The following is a 17,811-nucleotide window of genomic DNA, read 5'->3' on the forward strand; positions in this document are numbered from 1 at the left end:
CTGCTTGTTTAAAAGAGCTTGGGACCTCCTATGCTCACTCTTGTTCCCTCTCTTGCCATGTGACACACCCGCTCCCTCTTCCCCTTTTGCCATGTTTATAAGCTCCCTGTAGCCTCAGTCAAAGCAGGTGCTGGCAGTATACTTCTTGTATGGTCTGCAGAACTATGACCCAATATAAACCTCTTTTCTTTATATATTACCTAGCCTTAGGTATTCCTTTATAGAAATGCAAATTGGACTAACAAAAATTGTATTTAAATAAGTTAATATTACAGTTTCTATGCTTTTTAGAAGCTTAAGGCCCTCTACAATTTAATAGTCTCCTGTAAAGGTGTAAAGGTACAAGTTAATTACTCAACTAGATTCAGTAAAATTTCTTTAAATTTATATTCAAAAAAGTTTATCTGATTATATTAGAGCTTAAACATTAATATTTATTAAGAAGACTTTTATAAAGCAAAAGACATTTTGCTTCAGAAATCAACAATTGTGTTTAGATGATGTTTTACACTTCACAGTTACTTTCAAGTTAAGATAAAGCTCTCATGCCATGCTTAAATGTACCATTTTTCATCCTCAGTATAGTGACCTTTTGATATCATTTTCATTATGAAGTTGTGAATGTTCTTTCAAGGATGCAGAGAATAAAGGAGAAACAAGACTGACTTCTTTAAAAGGTCATATTTCAAATATCTGGAAAGTCATCAATCCACTTTTTAAAAAATCTACATGCTCTAAAATAGATCTAAAGCCCTAAATGGGAACATCTGGGATAAAAACCCAAAACTTCCATAGTGTTTGCTATCTCTCATAAAATTATGTTACAAATATACTATATTTATTATTTTTATTACATTCTAATGCTGGATATGGAATAATATCAATATACTCTCATCCTATTCAGGTCTTAAAAAATTAATTCATAGGCTACAAAATATAGTTGAATTTATAACAAAGAAACTTACATATTTTTATAAGAATAAAAGGATTATAAATGTTTATTTCTGAAAAAAAGAAAAAAAAACAAACAATTCAAATGTTCTTATACTATCTTAGGTTGGAAAACTTTTTACATCCTTATTTTATGGGTTGATATATGATCATCAATTAATGAAGTCATTTTTATCATAATAAAATGTCATGATTAGAACTGCAGTATTCGAGGCTAGCCATTTTCTAAGGAATATGATTGGGGCATTTTAGGTAGTTAAATATTAAAATAATCTAATTGAAAATGAGACTTTTAGATTATTCATTTTGATTGACAAACTGCAGAAAATGGGTTTCTTTCCTAAGTACATTTCTATCACTCAATTTTGGTAGATATTACTAGTATTTCTGAGTAAAGGGTAAAATATACCTTGTCTTTGTTTTACTTAACTAATAAAAGCAAATATTCTTGGATTTTTGTGTTTTAAATGCACCTATCATTATGACATCTACATCAATCAAATTCCCCAAGTACTGTGCTTCTGTGTTGGAAAGGTGTTCAGTTAAATGGATGTCATAGCTGCACTTTTTCCTGATTACTAAACAACAATGTTCTTTAGAATTAAAGAAGCACACTTCTGGTTTAAAGTATTTGTAGTTATAAAAAGTACATTAAAATGAAGCAGTAATTCATTGAGAAGACTGATCACAGGACCTCATGGACTAACTGAAAGCCTCAGAATGCAAAACAATAGCCACAGTCATGAATTGAGCATTCCAATGACTTGACTTTTTCTTCCTTTTCATCTATTAAAAAATACCGAACCTGAGATGAATGATCAGGCTTGTTCATTTCAAACTTCTGTTCTCTAGAACTGTAAGATAATAAATATGTGTTTTTTAACCACTAAGTTTTTGGTAATTTTGTTACAGCAGCAATAGAAAACTAATATATGCTTAGTTTTATTATAATACATAATTTTAAATATATTTATAAAAAAATTATAAATTATTAGAATTATAATATATAATTCTGAGTTTTATTTTCTCATTCTTATAGCACCTGGAATTTTACTCATGGATTCTAACAAATACCTTTGCTGGAAATAGTATTTCCCCATCATAACTGAAGTAACTTGAGGAAAATTCCAACAAAGATCAGTTTCCTAAATCTGTCTTTAATCAATCCCTCAATGTTATTAAGTGCTCTAGTAGTAGAAATTATAAAGGAAAAAAGTTCTCTCTTTTTCTCCTTTTCTTTCTCAGTATGATCTGAAGAAAGTATAGATAAGGATAAATTAAAATAGAAAATAATGCAGAAGCTATTCATAAGGAAGTACAAGTACTATCCTGTTTTGTTCTCAAAGTCCCGATGACACACTTGAGGCATTTAGTAAGATAATAATGTGATCAATTAGCATTTCAGAAATATCCCTCAGGCAATAATATAAAGGGGGAGTTATTGAAAGGCCTTACTGGGCAAAGGATGGAAAAAAAAAAAAACAAGAAGACTCATGAGCCAAATGTTACCCATAGTATGTAGGAATTAAAGGAAAATGTGCATAGCACTTCTGATTGATTTATGCATGTGATGAAGGGAAAGGAAGATTCATATATGATGTGTTCATATGAAATGAGAATTAGTGAAGAAGATGACACCAAAATAAGGAATAAAAGTGAGGGCAAAATGTTGAAGGAAAGGAGAATCAGTATTGGGCTTAATGAAATGAGTCTGTGGAACATGTAAGAGGAAGGTCTAGTGCACAGCTAAGATGTGCAGATTTCGAAACACAAATTTGGTGGCCAGGTTAGAAATCACTACATCAGTGTTTTAGATAAAGTCACTCAGAATGAAGAATTGGAATTAGAAGAGCAGAATTTTAAGTAAAGGACTTGAGGAGCATCAATATCCAAGGGGTAAGAGAGACTAAAAGAATCTCAAAGAAGTATTACACAAGGAAAGTCAAGATAGAACAATATCATAAAGCTAACATAGGATAGAGTTTCAAGAAAAAAGTGGTTAACAAAGTTAAATGCCTCAGGGATGAGGGAAGAGAAGGAGCAGAAGATATCTCAAGCAGACTGGGAAATAACTGGGTCACTGGCAACCCTCAGGAGAATTAGTTCAGGGACTTGGCAAGAACAGAAACCAGCCTGCAGAGATTGGAGGAACTTTGTGAACTGTGAATGAGGACACCTCAGGGCTCAGACTAGGCGCCTTCTCCTCCCTCTATTCACTTTCTAGGTGAATGACACCCCATATCCACACAGAAAAAATACCATATTTACATGCTAATATAATATAAATTCCAAAGTTATGTTTCTGCTCTGGAATTTTCACGTTTTTCTAGGCTATCCAGCTATGTAATATATATAGTATATCATATGTTGGATATATATAATTATAGTATATACATATAGTATATAATATTCTGTATGTACATAGAATATCTTACACATGACACACAGATTTACGTATATGTATTATATGCTACTATGTACTATATCTATCTACCTATCTCTCTATATAATCACAAACATTTCAAAATTTGAAATTTATATGTCCCAAGCACTTATTATTATTTCTCCTAAAACCTGCTATGACCTACTACTACTCAGTCTTGTCCAATTCAAAAACTAAATAGTATTCCTTTATTCCTTCATTTTCCTTATCCCCAACATACAACTCCACCATCTACTCTACACTGCAACTGTGTCTCAAATAGAACCATCATTGCCTCTGCTACCAGAGCTCTAGTCCAAGCCACCGTTACTGCATACTGTGAGTCCTTCATTACTAATCTTATAGTTTCTTCCAGCCCTCTCCAACCATTCTTCATACAGCCTTGAAAATGTACCTTTAAAATCACAAAATGGATTACCTGCTCTCCTGTTGAAAATCTTTCAGTTGCTCTCCATTTTATCTAGAATGAAATCCAGCTTCCTTACCATGACCTCCATGTTGAATAAGTGATCATGCAACTATCCATCCAACTTCTTCCCCTACCACACCCTCTCTCCCATGAGTACCGTGGTCTAGCCATACCGGACTTTTATAGTTACTGGAATAAGACAAACACTATCCCCCTATAGAGCTTCCAACATGCTTTTCCCCACTGCCTGGAATGCTCTTTCCTGGGTTCTACAAAGGCCTGGCTTCTCTTTTCAGGAATAGGTAACAATGTCTTTTAAACACTGTTTAAAAATAGGTCCTCCCTCTCTCTCTCTCCCTATATATATATATATATATATATTATATATTATATATATATATATATATTCAGGGATATATATATATGAATTCTCATAGTAGTGGCATTTTGTAATCAGTTATTCATGTGCTGTTTCTTATTTATTACCTGTCCTACTGACTACATTCTAAGCTGATTTAGGACAAGCAATTTGTCTCTATTCATTACTGGACATCCAGTGCTGTGCACAGTGTTTGGCAAATGTTGGATTCTTAATAAATATTTATTAAATGAACAAATCAGTGAATGAGGAAAAAGCCAATAACAGTAATTACTACCACATATTAGGTGTTTATATATGTCAAGACCTATTGCACACATTTTGCATATATTAAACTTTTAATCTTTCCAAAGCCCTATGAGGCAGGAACTATTCAGTGGTGAGTTAACTAAGATAAAGAGAAGTTAAGTAACATGCCAAAGGAAGCATAGCTAGTAGAGCAAGGATTTGAATCCAGGACGTCTGATTCCAGAGTTCATACTCTCCATCCGCTTTAAAGATTTCAGAATGTCTGATCATAATCAGAAAAGAAATATTGGGGACTTTAGTTATTACAGACAGTCTCCAGGGTTAATGGATGAATGTGAGTGCATGTATGTTTTTAAATGAAGAAACTTGACCAAGTTTATACACACAGCCTAACACGTTACTTGGAGAGAAGTAGGAGATACAAGCAAGAAAGGGTGATTGATTAAGTGACTGAAAAAACACTTATAAGTGAGACCTAACACAAGGAACCTAGCTTTGGTAGGATCATTCATTTTCTGTGAAAGAGGAGGAAAAAAAAGAGTTGAGGCTGATAAAGGTATTTTAGATTCCTGGAGAGGAGGCTGAAGATATTTTTTTATTAGATTTTCTCAGTAAAGTTGCAGGCAAATTCATCTATTGAGTGTATAGGGAGAAATGATGAGGTATGAGATTGAGAGAAGTCAAATGCACTAAATATACCAAATGGAATGGAAGATAATGGGCTAGAACAATGCCAGTCGGGTGGGGTAGAGACCCCAACTGAGATGGAAGACCACCCACCGTTTTGTAAAAGCAATAATCTTCATGTTGTCGTGGGACTATCTTCTACCACAGCAGCCTGGAGGCTGAGCTGATAGGATGCACTGGTCATGGAAAATTAGGTAAAACAGAACAACAGGGCAAGAAGTGACTCTAATTATGAGAACTGATTTAATCATCACAAGAAAGGGTAAAGTCTGGATGTAGAAGGGAGCAATGGCCAGGCCAAAAAGTGAGGGAAAAAAATAGCCAGCGGATTAGAAGACTCCATCAAACCAAAGAGAATGTATAGAGAGTGAGAGAGCAAGAGATCGGGAAGGCTGAGAGCTATGGTCCAGGCAAAAACAGTGGATCACTCTGAAAGCTCCTGAGCCTGGGAAACAAGACATTGCTCAATCTACCCTTGTTAACTTTTGCAACAATTTCATCTTTCCCTTCAATTGCTCACTAACGCTCTAAGGAAACAACTCAATGGTCTCATGAATGTCCATGCTTGTATATTCTACCATAAAAGATTTATTGGTAAACTTGTCTACCAATCATACTTCCTTTTCTCAATGGGAAATTATCCCCAAAAGCTGTGGTGTCCAACATTATTTTAGTCCACTTTCTTAAGGCTTATAGACTAGATCACAACGACAAAATGGTAGCCATCTTCTTAACTTTAAGGGTAATGTTTTCATCATACTAAATTAAAAAATCAGTGATGTATTGCACAGATAATTTGGTTTCTAAATGCTTCCATCATTTTATATCTTTCACCATCAGTGACACAATTTATGTGAGTGTTCTCTATTATTGAAACTGAATATTTTAATACACAGCTACAAAATTATAAAAGAAGCAGGTGACTGGCATAGAATCCAAAGAGAACAGTGAAAAGAACAAATGAGAAGACACCCATACAACATTTTGCTATTTACAGAGCACTTTCTTAACCATTGGCTCATGTAATCCCTTCTATAATCTCTTATTTGATCCTTTTTGATTAGGATTCCTTATTTGATGCATTTCATTGATGAGCTAACTAGGCTCAGAGAGATTAAGCAGCTTGTGTGATACTTCAATAGCTTGCTTAATTTAAAAATCAAACCAAGTCTGCTTACTTGTATTCTGGTGAACTCTTCAATTTTAAAAATTATATTAATAATAATAGCACAAATTGCTAATAAGTACTGAAAGTTTGCTATGCGTCAGGCATGTTATTTAGAGCTCTACCTGCCTTGCTTCATTTAATCCTCACAGCAAGCCAGTGAGGTGAGCCGCCTTATTCTCTACCTACAACATAATGCCTGAGAAAGTGGAGCCAGAGGCTAGGTTAAGGACCTCTGAAGGAAAGCAATATACACACTCACTCCTCACTACTGAGTCTTTGTTCCTAGTCACTTAATAATTATTAAAACAAAGCTTTTGCTTGTCAAATTAACTATTATTATTATTATTATTATTAATTTGAATGAGAATACCTAGTGAAGAGGAGGGAGCAATCCAACAGGCTTGAGTTGCTGCTAGGGAGATACATTTGGACAATACATTTTTAAAACATAAGAAAATAGTTCTGAATGTGTAAAAGATTTGAAGCATCAGGATGACCACTGAAACATTATTAATAATGATTCTATAATGTAAAGAATATATAAAATTTAAATATATACCCCAGTGACCTCGTATAGCATTCTTTAAACTATGGGACTGAATTTAGTTTTCTCTTTTATTCAGGTCAAAGGGATTCATTGCTAAAAAACAATCATAATAGAATTAGAAACCGTAAACCTGCAAAGCAAAGCTAACCTGTCTCCTTTACTTGTCTTAATCACACACAAAAAAACTTTAAATATAATACATAAAATGACTCTAAGAGAAAATATGACTGCTTAGCAATTTTAAGAAAAGTGTCATTACTTTAAAGTGATTACTGACACTCTAGCCCTAAAATCTATCTAATCTTACCATTAGATTTATTGTTTTTAAAGTACAGGAGATAGCATCTAAGTTCTGAACATTTAGAAAACATATTCACAGGAAAAGTTAAAATTTTAGGCAAATTAAGGAGGAGCACACGAATAAGACTTTCAAACAATAACAGGATATTTCAAACTCTCAAGATGAATACATTAGAATATTCAGCCAACATAAAACAGACTTTATAAAAACGTGCTTACAACAGACAATAACCTCATTATGTTCTCCTCATAAAATCCAACAGTACAACGTGAGAATAAATTATTCCTTCCATCCTTATGGTGTTATTTTTGTCTTGCCCAAACCTGGGAGCTTATATGAAAGTAAATTTTCTAAAGGAACATAAGAATTGATACATAAAAGCATTTCCTTTTAAAAAGTCATGCAAATAATAATTCCAACCAAATTCTCCTTCCTCTCATAAACGGTTTTGTTTGGCATTTTGTTTTTCTTTTCTCTCATAGCCTCTTCTTTAAAATAATTACCATTAAAGACAAGGTCAACTCTGCTTACCACAGGTTACAAATGACTGAAATGGTAACCCATATCTGAGAAGTCATTTGATGTTATATATCTATTACCAATGCTTCAGAAGAGTAAGGAAATAATGCCTTATTAGGCAATGCACATTAAGGTAGAGTTTCAAACTTATTGAACTCTGTATGTGCACAGGGGAAAAATGTGATGGTGTTGTAGCCTATAAATATATTGTCAGCTCTAGCAAGCAAAGAGACATCTCACTCCAGAAAGTCAAATGCTGCAATATGTCACTTTCAAACTTTTTTCACTGGTCCCCAAAAAATAGGTATAGATTTCAAATAAAGTTATTTAAAGTAGATTCTGGTATACAGACACCCACGTCCTCCAAAGTTAAATTTTCCAGTTAAACCATCTCCAGTCAATCTGACCACTTCAACCTGACAGGTAAGCCAAGAAATAAGCAGTCAGTGGGCCAAAATCTGTCAAAATGGTTTGCTTAACTGGTGATTACTTTTTGATTGACTTGAGCAGTCAAGTTAATCAGAACAGTCAAACCAGGTTTTCAATATATACAGTTTTAGCTCTTCCTGTTTTAGTAGGTGCGCCCTGTTTATATATTTGAGGAGAGTTTTATTAGGTTATATTGTTTAAGAGAAACAAGTCAAGAAAGTTGTGAGCAACTCGTTTGACAATAAGGGCTCCCCTCAGAGTTGGTCCTCAGTTTCAGCACTGGGGAGAACAGGTTTATTGGCCCTGCCTGAGAGCTATGAAAGGTGCAAGCATAAAGGGTGGCCAGGAGAGAAGCACTAGGGAAGCACCTGCGTGCCCAGCTCTTGACATGTCCCGGTTAGAAGACTGAGACATCTGTCCTCTAACAAAGAGGTGATAAGGGAATGGGCAATCTTTTTATAAATTTGGAGATTTATAAAAAAGACACAAAAGAACCCAGTGGAGGGTTTGATGACATTGATGCCACTGTTGACAGTGGTTTTCCATTCTCAGTGTAAATAGCCATTTTTGTCAGGAGAAACAGAAATCTTAAGAATCCCTTTAATTTAAAAATGAGGATGAAGGCAATTTAATTTCTCAGCTTTCACAAATGACAACCTTGAAATGCAGTCTAATGTGTGTTAAAAAGCATTGTTTGAGCAGCAGTGAAAATTGCAGATTTTGAAATTAGTCCACCTAGTTTCAAACCTGGGCTCCTACTGACAAGCTATATACCTTGGAGCCACATATTTCCTTCCCTGTTTGTTAAGTAGCCTTATCGTTGAAATGAATAAAATTAAACAACTCAATTCCCAGAGTTATTTTGATTACTAAGTGGTGAAATGTCATTAAAATCATTTCAACAAGGTAGGGTAAGGAACACTTGCTATGGAGAGGTATGGTCCAGGTCAAGTTCACCATAACTATGAGAGCATCTTTTTCAAATATAGTATTTTGTAATGTACAGGACTTCTTTTTTACTGGTGTCTTATATTTAAGTTTTGCTTTAATTAACAGTTTTATCTTTAGTATCTTCATAACTTATTTAAAAGCAGCACTAGCTGGGCACAGTGGCTCACGCCTGTAATCCCAGCACTTTGGGAGGCTGAGGTGGGTGGATCACAAGGTCAAGAGTTCGAGACCATTCTGGTTAAGATGGCGAAACCCCATCTCTACAAAAATACAAAAAATTAGCTGGGCGTGGTGACGGGCGCCTGTAATTCCAGCTACTCAGAAGGCTGAAACAAGAGAATCACTTGAACCCAGGAGGCGAAGTTTGCAATGGGCAGAGATTGCACCACTGCACTCCAGCCTGGGCAACAGAGCAAGACTTCCCATCAAAAAAAAAACAAAAACAAAAACAAAAAAAACAGCACTAAAAAGAATACAGGCTAAAGTTGCCAGGTCACTATTCTATATAGGCATTGAACTAGACACTTTACCCTTCCTTTGTTATTTAATAACCATGAAACTCTGTGAGGTAGATCAGTTTTACAAGTGAAGACACTGAGTTTCAATCAAATTATATAACCTGTCTGGGATCAGACACCTGATTAATGGCAGAGCTGATTTAAAATTAAAATTTAACTGGCTTGCTTTAAAATCTACTAAAAGCCCATAATATAACAAATATCTAATTAACAATAACAAATTTTTTGATCTTCCAGCAAAAAAGAGTGGTTTATATTGTAGGTTCATGACTTCCTAAAGAGAGACATTTGTCTATTAGGCCTCTAAAGTTATTATAAGTAAATCACAAGAACTAGAATAATTTAACGCTGATCTAGCACATCCAGAAACCAATCTTATTTCCACTTTCTGCATTGCCACTTTGGATTTCAAAACAATTAAAAAAAATGTGAAAGATAAGACTCACCTATTTTAAAGGACTTAGAGGTATATAAGATTTCAAAGACCAATTAATTCAGCAAATAAAGATAGAATGGTTTGTTATTTGAAAATGGTTCAAGCATCAATTAATATCCTGAAAACTGAGAAATTCTTGTGACATCAAAATAATTTCATACTGTTTTCTTGGGTGATTTTTCAGTCATAGATAGAGATAATACTCTTTTACAGTATTGTGCAAAAAAAGCTAAAGACTCTGAAGGAGCATGAATGAATCGAACCTCTAGAAGGAACCTAGGCTTCCAGCTAAAACTCACCCTCAGAGGGTGTAATCTAACATACAGCACGAACATCTCAAGAGACTTGCCCTAGGTCAGTTCATCTCTCTGTGATGCCATATCCTCTAGATGGAAATAAAAACAGTGAACTCTTTTAAATGTGCCCTATGGTCTGATTAAAGATTGAAAAGGGCTCTAAAAATCCACAGCACTCCCAGGGAAAAATGCTAAATATCATTATCATTATTACACCAAATGCCATAATTTGGTCTCCTCAGATTCCCTTTTTATGTAGATTCCATCACACTCTGACTTTTGACTTTTCGCCTCTTTGACCAAATCTCCAATGACAAAGCAAAGGGAAATGTTGAGGCAATTAGAGGGAAATGGAAGCAATTAATTCCCTTTTTTAGTGGAGACCTGGCCTCTGTGAACCAGTTTAACCAAAAATAATCAATGACCTTTCTCTGACCAAACTGAAGCAAATCTACTTGATATTTGTCACTGGTTATCCATCTTATGCTTCGACATTAATGAGTCTCTTCACTTTGCCCCTTTCTTTTATGAAATAGAGCCATCTTTTCTGGTCCCATATTACCTCTGCAACTGCTATTTTTGCAAATTTAATACAGTCAAAGGCCTCATTATCCATGTGTAAGCCTAGAAACCATTTTTCGCAAAACCATGCTTTCTGATTTTCTCCCACCCTTCTCTCTTGACCTGTTTCCCCTTCTGTTCTATAGAGATGGGATCTTGTTCAAAATCAATCAAAGAGAACAACAAAGATAAAGTTTAAATTTAAAAGGGTCCAAGAAAAGATTGCACAATCCATCTGGGTCTAAACAGCATACAGACCTAGGTCTAAGTCCTTGGCCAATCATTGCTCACTGTTCAGCTTTCACCTTGGGAAAGTTACTTATCCTTCACAAATTTCACTCTTCTCTTCTGAACACTGAAAACAACAGCACTTGCCCCAAGTGTCTCATCAGACTTAAATTACATGATACACGTTAAAGTCTTTAGTATGTGAGGAGAGCCCAATCAATGTTTCCTATTACCACCTGTTTCAAAGAAGAGGAGAATATTTCATAAAATATACTGGTGTTGATACTCAATACAACTCTTCTAAAATGACTTCTACTCAAGCAAGAGTATTCAGCATTCAGGGTCTCCCTTTTATCCCCCTGATAAGTAGAGGACTTGAAATTTTGCCTTACCCATTTATTTTATACATTATTTCCATCTTCTATCATATTCCAGAGTATCTTTGCTTGCTATTTTGTGGTTGTTGTTGCTGCTGTTGTTTGTTTGTTTCATCTTTAGACAAATACCCGTTAAGCAACTGTTCATCAGCTGTCACATATCACACTAAGTGTGGTCCAATAGGCCTGAATCCAAGTGAATTTAGAAACAGCTCAGTAAAACCAGTGTTTCATATAAAAACAAATGGAGATGCAAATGAATTGGCAATACATTTTAAGAAAATATGGAACACTAGAGATGTCCTGTGAAGAAAAGGCAAATTAACAGCTACTTCTCAAGTTATGCAAGGAGTTGCTTTATTCTCTACTTCATTTTTTTCTAAAAAGCTCTGTCCTAAGGCAGACTTCTCTGAGGCTGTTTTAATAGGACAAAATGTTAAGGAAAACAAGGCCAGACATATGAGACATTGGCCTATTGTTATGCTCTGTACTCTGAAAATCTTTTAGAAATGTGGGATCAAGGCCCTCAAAGGAAGGAGGAGAGAGGTCCTTTCTTTGCACTGTGAACTAGATTTCCAATCTTAGAGCTCCTGTATCCAATCCAAGTTTGATTTCTCAAGAGTAAATTCAGAGCTGCTCTTCAGATACAGCAGACCTAGATTTAAGCACCACCAGACACTTCAACTTTCATCCTCAGGCCCAGCCCCAGCCTTTCACTCTCCACACTAGATATTAATTCAACGTGAAATCTTCAGGAAATACACACACCCACACACACACACACACACACACACACACGCACACAGACTTATTCATAGTCACATGTCAAGTTGGTAGCAAGCTAAAAATGCTGAACTTCTGACTTCCCATTTCAGAGTGTATTCTATCAAATGAAGCAACCACAAAGAAATCACTGAATCACTTGTAAATATTTGCTCAGTCCACTGGTTTGCTAATCCATGTTAAGTTCAAGTGATTATTGCTACAGTGAAAAATGTAGTACATCACCTTCAATTTTCTTATGAAGCACATTCTATCATCTTTTCAGCATCTCTGTTCTTGCCAAAGATGCAACTATTTTGCAAGGTATTACCCAGAGTCACCACATACAGTCATTTTTGCTATTTTAAATCAGATACAGGAATACGCTATCAACAAAAATTTAAAACTAGTAACTTCAGTCTTTCACCCTCTAATGTGTCTTCCAACTGATCAGGGCCTTAGAGATCCTGCTAAAACATAATTAAATCAAGCTCCTCCTCTGAGTAAAACCAAACAACTCCTAAAAGTATAGCTGTTCATGGTCTGCCCCCACCTTAACTCTCCAGCCTTATTCACGTTCTTTCACACAATGGTTCCACTTCTAATCAAAGACCCATGAATATGCTGTGCTTTTCACAAGTCTGCACATTCTATAGTCTTTCAATCCACTTGACCTTTTGTCCCAATGTGTTTGCCTGCCTAAAGAATAGCTCATTCATTTTAAAGATATGCTTCAGCCTTCATCTCTTTGAACCCTTTCCAGATTAGCAGATAATTCATATATGCTTTTATTGTAACATTTGTCTCTGTAATTAATTGTTGAAATGCCTGAACTGCTCATTGACAGGTACCATAACTTATGCATCTTAGCATCCTCAGAACCTAGTACCACACCAGGTACACTCCTCCTCTACTTACATACCTCCATCTTAACTAACTTAATAGATATTAACTAAATTACTAAAAAAGGTAAAATCACGTATTGTTTTCCTTCTCCAGAAAATGGTGTTGTCAGTCATGTCACTGGGAAGATTCATCCACTAGCTTATTCCCACTCTAAAAGTGGATATTCACAGAGTTTTCCAAACACTGTTAGAAGGGCTAATAGAGAAAAATGATTGTTTGCAACAAAAGCAATAGATGTTTTAAAATTTGAAAGCAAAGTCAAAGTAAAGAAGGTTGAATACGTCCACGGAAAAATCTTTAACAGTAGGAGCAATTTTGATGAAAAGAGCAGATCATCCATCACATAAAAATTGCCTTGCCCATGTGAAGGACAGTCATAAGCTATAGAAGAGGAAAAGTGATTGGCTAAATGCGGAGAAACACTAGAGAGTATTACTTAAAGACCAGATGCCTCTTAGCCAAATGTTACTAAGAAGAAGCCTAGAATTTTACCAGAATTGAAAGTCTAGTGGTGAAAATACTGCTGACAAAATTTCTTTTGCAGACCTCAGATGGTTCAGTGGCTTCAAATCCATTTGAATCTGTACAGGATCAAAGGGAACAGAGTGTAAACATATTAGCCGCTGAGAAGTTCTCTGCAAACATTGGCAGGGATCAATACCTGTGTATAGAGATATTGTCAATAATACAGCAGGCACTGGCCTAGAGTTTTGGAGAGTGGGGAAAGATGCTGCATAGAATGAGTGCTGCACATGAGAAACGTAATATAGCCAAACATTTGATTGAACAGAAAGTCCAGGCTTAGCCAGGTGCGGTGGCTCATGCCTGTAGCTCTAGCACTGTGAGAGGCTGAGGCAAGCAGATCACTTGAGTCCAGGAGTTGTTTGAGACCAGCCATGGCAAGAACCCCATCTCTACAAAATAATACAAAACAGAAACTTGGCTGGGCATGGTGGTGCACGCCTGCAGTATCAGCTACTAGGGAGCATGGAGGTGGGAGGATCTCTCCAGCCCAGGAGGTCAAGACTGCAGTGAGTCCTGATCAATCCACTGCACTCCAGCCTTGGTGACAGAGTGAGACCCTGTCTCAAAAAACTTTTTTTAAATGTGCAGGCTCACATTCTTATTTGAGTGGAAATACATATAAGGAAGGTGAGCACTGGAAACATGTTTGTGCAAGGAAGAAATAAAGAAGGGAATGAAGCTGGGTATAAAGAAGTCTCTGGCTCAGTGGCAAACAGAGAACGAATGTTTCAAGAAGAGAGACGACTTGAAAATACCCTTCCATGGTAACTCTTAGGAAGGAACGTTAGGAGGCATGAGAAACCTTATTAAAACTCCATCTATATGTCCTAGACTCTCTTCTCAATTACTTTTTTTTAGATCTATTTTCGAATTCTCACCTATTCTTTCAAACCTGAAAATAGAAAAGAGAAACGAAAACCTAACAGGTTTTTAAGATCACTAGGCTCAACTTCCCTCTATTTCCTGAGAGCAATTGAAAAACTGGGAAGAAGAGTTTTCTCTCCTTGACCAATCCAATCTTAAACCTGGTCACTGAGGGTGTTCTACATCCATCTTACTATTTCACTTTTTCAATTATACAGATTCTCCCAATTTTCCTAACATTTAGCATAAATACCTCTAATATTCTTCTATGCTTTTTTGCTTATTGGTGTGTAAAGGCCAAGACTTTTTATGCTCCAATAAATACAATTTAATGGAATCACAAAACCATCTATCATCAGCTAACCTCTCATAGGCAAAGTTTTGTCTGCCAAATTTTTATAAATCTCCAAACAGACAATTCTACAGATTTCTCTAATTAGCTGGCATTCACAATTCTATATAACAAGGAATGCTTTTGAAAATTAGTTTCTTGCTGTTTGTTTTTCTTTTCCTACAAGACAACTGTTAACCCCTCTCTTCATAGGTTATGACTTTGCAGATGATTGTCATTCCTACTGCTCTATGCCTCCCAGACTCTTCTTAAACACCCCAGCAAAGCCTGAGCAGGAACCACGCTTTGCACTATGTATGTGTTTTGTTTTGTTGACAAATAGTTCAAAATTGCAATCTATGTGTAAACACCACCTTTCTGGATCTGCTAGCACTCCATATCATAATCCAGTATTTTTTACTTAAGAGCTTTCATCTCCTTGAAGAGTCTAGAATGTCTAATTGGAAGTCGGATAGCTTTATTGGTACAATAATTTATAAAAGATCAAGTGATTCCTTTTCAACTATTATGGAAAATATTTTATCAATAGCCATAATGACTCCATTTGAGTTATATTTCACTAGTTTATCTAAAACCATTGTGTAAGAATATTTTGTTTCTTTCAGTTTCTTCTTTCCTTATTTCTCCTTTCTGACTATTCAAACAACTGTTTTCAAAACTATTTTACTTCCACTGTATAAGTTAGTACTATTGCTGAAAATTTCACCATGCTAAAAATTTGCATCCTATTTAAATATATTGCAATTATTTTGGTCTATCTAGAACTTAAAACAAATCCTGTGCCACAGTTATTAAAATTAAGCTGACTTTTAAGAAACATTTTTCAGCTTGTTTCATTTTTGACGTGAACTCCAAGTTTCACTTCAACAAAATGTACTACATTGAACCATTCTACTGTTTTGAAATAAAACTGAAAACTTAAAAAAAAGTAGTAATAACCCAAACCAAGGAAATATACATGAAAATTATATGTATTCCATTTGTTTTAGAGCTAAAAAAATTTTTTAATGAAAATTCTTAAAAAGAGATCTTAAAGTTTAGCCTACTTAGGTAGCTTCCATCAAAAATGAAAGCATAAATTTAAAAGACACTTGAACATGTATTGCTACACTCAAATTAAAATAGAAATGAAGCAGAATTGTCTAATCTTGATAATAAACTCCATACTCTGTTTCACTTTGCTTTGCTGACATACTTTTTGAATAGGAAATAATCATGAAGTTTACTTTAAACTCTTAAAGTTCAATGAAGTTTCTCATAAATAATAAACTACACAAAATGAATTTGAAATTACCTCAGGTTTCTCTTTCACTTAAAATTCATATTCCAAATGAAATATTCTGAAACAATATTGAAAGTAGGAGTTATAGTTTATGCAAATAAATATGAAGTTATACATCATTTATATAAGTAAATGTATATATACAGCACATGTATGTATGTACATGTGTGTAAATATCTTCATATATATCTTAATCTTAAAGTTTCTACTACAACTCTTTTAATTATTACAATTGAAAACTATTACCTTAAAAAAGGTTATTGCTGGGAGGTTGTGGCAGGTAGGTCACCTGAGGTCAGGAGTTCAAGACCAGCCTGGCCAACATGGTGAAACCCTGACTCTACTAAAGATACAAAAAAAACAAAACAAAACAAAATAAAACAAAACAAAACAAATTAGCCAAGCGTGGTGGCATGCTCCTGTAATCCAGCTACCTGGGAGGCTGAGGCAGGAGAATTGGTTGAACCCAGGAGGCAGAGGTTGCAGTGAGCCAAGATTTCACCATTGCACTCCAGCCTAGGCAACAGGGTAAGACTTTGTCTCAAAAAAAAAAAAAAAAAAGTTATTGCATTGAGATACTTGACATCTTCTATACAAGCTATTTTGATCCACATCTGCATAAAAAATTAGAACTTTTTTAGTTTAAAAAAACAATATATACTAATATGCCATATGATGCTATTTTGCTAAGAATAGAACTCATATTTTCTTACCTTTAAAAGCCAGTAAAATAGATATTACTCAAATGTAAACAGAAATTAATATTTACTCATAAAGTAACATATGTAAGAGGCAACAAAATGTTGAATCATGTTCCAATTTAGTAAATAGCTGAAAATATTAAACTGAAAGAATAAATCACTTTGGTTATCATGAACTAAAACAGTGATTTCCAGATCTTGATTAAAATAAGACATAGAGTTTCAGACATATTTCCCCTAAATAATAGCAAATCACAGCTTGACTACTCAAATATCCTGATACCTAGTTAACATAAAACATGAAATTATAAGCAAGCCACACATATCAAAATAAAAACAAGTATTGATTAGTTTGTCTTCCTAGTTTGTTTAAAGTACAGAAAATTAACCTGCCAGTTTAGTTACCTACCAGCAATGACTGGACTTTATCAGTGTTATCACCTCTACAAACAGCACCAAATTATCATCTCTCTTCCCATAGCAAGAGCACCATGCCAGAAGAGACAACCAAAGTAAACGATCTAGCTGTGAGTAATGAAAACTTAGGGCTGGTTGGAATCCACTAAGTTGAGGAAAGAGAAAAGAGAAGTGGCTCATTAGGGCATTTCCTGAACCATAGTTGGAATTTCAGTTAAGGAAGAAGAAATGACACAGCAGTTTCAAGTTAAGACGACTTCCTTTCTTTATCTGAAATATGCCACTAATTTGAGAAAGAGCACTCCTACAAACTACTCCACAATACTGTGGCCACAGTAAAAGCTCTTGTTGGTCCCATTGTTGCTCCATAATTAACAGTTCTTCCCAGAATATACACAAGCAGTATATGATTGTTATCAGAATGGACTGAGATTCTACATTTATTGCAACATGCTATGCTTCACAATAAACATTTCTTCAAAAAATTGGCCTGCACCATTTTTTTCAATTTTAATAATTGCACGTTTGTTTAGAGTATTAATAGATTTTGAGT

The 17,811-nt window shown here is 34.9% G+C and overlaps 1 protein-coding gene across 5 annotated transcripts in view; it reads right to left on the reverse strand.

The window, feature by feature from the left end:
• The window catches only part of TFEC (transcription factor EC), an 80,715-nt gene extending 63,284 nt beyond the window's left edge, over nucleotides 1-17,431 (reverse strand). For 2 of the 5 annotated variants that reach the window (XM_037740803.1, XM_017535048.2), the window contains exons 1-2: nucleotides 17,251-17,392; nucleotides 16,153-16,198 (exon numbers count right to left, since the gene is read on the reverse strand). The gene's annotated coding sequence lies outside the window, so the exon portion shown is untranslated. Of the gene's footprint in view, nucleotides 1-13,609; nucleotides 13,699-16,152; nucleotides 16,199-17,250 lie in introns of all 5 variants that reach the window. The other 3 variants (XM_037740802.1, XM_017535050.2, XM_017535046.2) reach the window with 3 other exon arrangements.
• Nucleotides 17,432-17,811: the final 380 nt, after the last annotated feature.

The sequence above is a fragment of the Cebus imitator genome, unplaced genomic scaffold (assembly GCF_001604975.1).
Source record: "Cebus imitator isolate Cc_AM_T3 unplaced genomic scaffold, Cebus_imitator-1.0 Scaffold90, whole genome shotgun sequence".
NCBI lineage: Eukaryota > Metazoa > Chordata > Mammalia > Primates > Cebidae > Cebus > Cebus imitator.